Source organism: Notothenia coriiceps, unplaced genomic scaffold, assembly GCF_000735185.1.
Source record: "Notothenia coriiceps isolate Sejong01 unplaced genomic scaffold, NC01 NC01_scaffold00005239, whole genome shotgun sequence".
Taxonomy (NCBI): Eukaryota; Metazoa; Chordata; class Actinopteri; order Perciformes; family Nototheniidae; genus Notothenia; species Notothenia coriiceps.
The window spans coordinates 2,140-3,918 of NW_011337940.1; positions in this window are offsets into that span (position 1 = coordinate 2,140).

Consider the following 1,779-nt stretch of genomic DNA (forward strand, 5'->3'; position numbering starts at 1 on the left):
CGGCTGTGGCAGATTCACGTGGGATTAAAAGCGGCTGCACACCGCCCTAATCCTGACGGAAACCACCAGACGTTTCTAGGTAGCTCAAATCCCATTTAAAAAGAGCTTCAGCTCAGCAGCCTCCGCTCTGTTTAGTCTACAGACCTCCACTTTGTCAGTTTGTTGAAGTCACTGACATGATGTGACCTGACCCCGCTGGATTTACATACAGGAGGGAAGCTGCCATCTTGTCTTACAACGTCAATGTTTATAGACCCTTTGCTACCGCTTCCCCGAGGTCACGGCCTCTCAACTCCTCTCACTCACACACACACACACACACACACACTTGTATTTCCTGGTGAGAGCAAAGAGGGGAAACTAGAAGACCACGGTGTCGCTTCTCTGGTAGCTGGAATATGCTTTAGATATAGAAGTGCATGGAAGTGTTTTGTGGAAAAGTGTTTTTATGCACAGATCCTACATGACAACCTACATATCATTACAATTAGACCTCATTTTCACAAAAACCTTTCAAACATAGTTTAGTAAGAACCAGAAGTGGAAAAGGTACTGAAATCCTGCATTTAAAATTGTATTCAAGTAAAAATACCAACAGTCGAAGTACCCATTATGCAGTAGGTCCCATTTGAAAATCCCATACACTGAATTTGTGTATTAAATGTGTTATTAGTGTGTTGGTATATAAGCTGGTAAGGTGAGGTTTATTTAAATTACTTTACTGCTGGGTAGTTTTTGTATTAATTACAGAAGTAGGTAGGAACTAAACCTGTAGAATACATGTAGTAGTACAACATGTGCCTGTTGTGAAAAGGTATAAAGTAGAATAATAAGGACATTTACCAAACTCAACCTGACAAAGGATACATTAATATACACCAAACAAGTTATTCAACCACAACACAAAATGAGAAAGCCGAGGGATTGAAAAGGAACAGACAGGCAGCCAAAAAGAAAATCGGATTTAGTAATTTAAAATACTAGATATTAGTAATCAAACTAGATGAAGTACAGTCACAATAAAAACCACTACAATGACACGTTTACTGGAGCTGTCCATTCAGCACCACAAGAAGCAAAACAGTCAATTATATTTCTATTAAAGCAAGAAGACGTGTCGAACAGATTGTAAAGATGTCATTTATAAAGAGCCCGAGAGGTAATTGTGATTTGGATCCATTTCAATACAATTTCATTGAGCTGACTGTCATTCTTCTCTCATCACTGCGCTCTCAGTGTCCCTTTTGTAGTAAATGATTCTCTGTAATATTGAACATGTTTCTGCACAAGTCAAAAATCTGTCCTTTCAATAAATGGCCTGAAAACAACCAAGAGATTAAAGTAAGGAAAGATGCTATTATTACAAGTTGCTATTTTATTCAGACGTTCCTTAAAAAAAAAGAAATGTTGGCTCAATCTCACAATAGGCTGATGAACGACATGTTCATTCACGTTGGATCTTTTTTTAGGACCATAACGTTTTATTTAAGTTAGTCATGTTACATCTACAGAGTTATAGAATGTTTGTAATCATCGAATAAAAGCAATTAAGCTCATAAATATTGTAATTTTCTTATAATATACGGTTTATTTTGACCTAAATGCATTTGTGTGTGTGTGTGATCTAGCATTACTATCCTTGTGGGGACCTACATATGTTTACACAGTCACGTGTGGGGACTCACCTCCCTTATGGGGACATAAGTCTCCAGGAAATGCATGTAAGTCAATGTAATGTCCCCTGAAGGTGTGTGTGTGTGTGTGTGTGTGTGTGTGTGT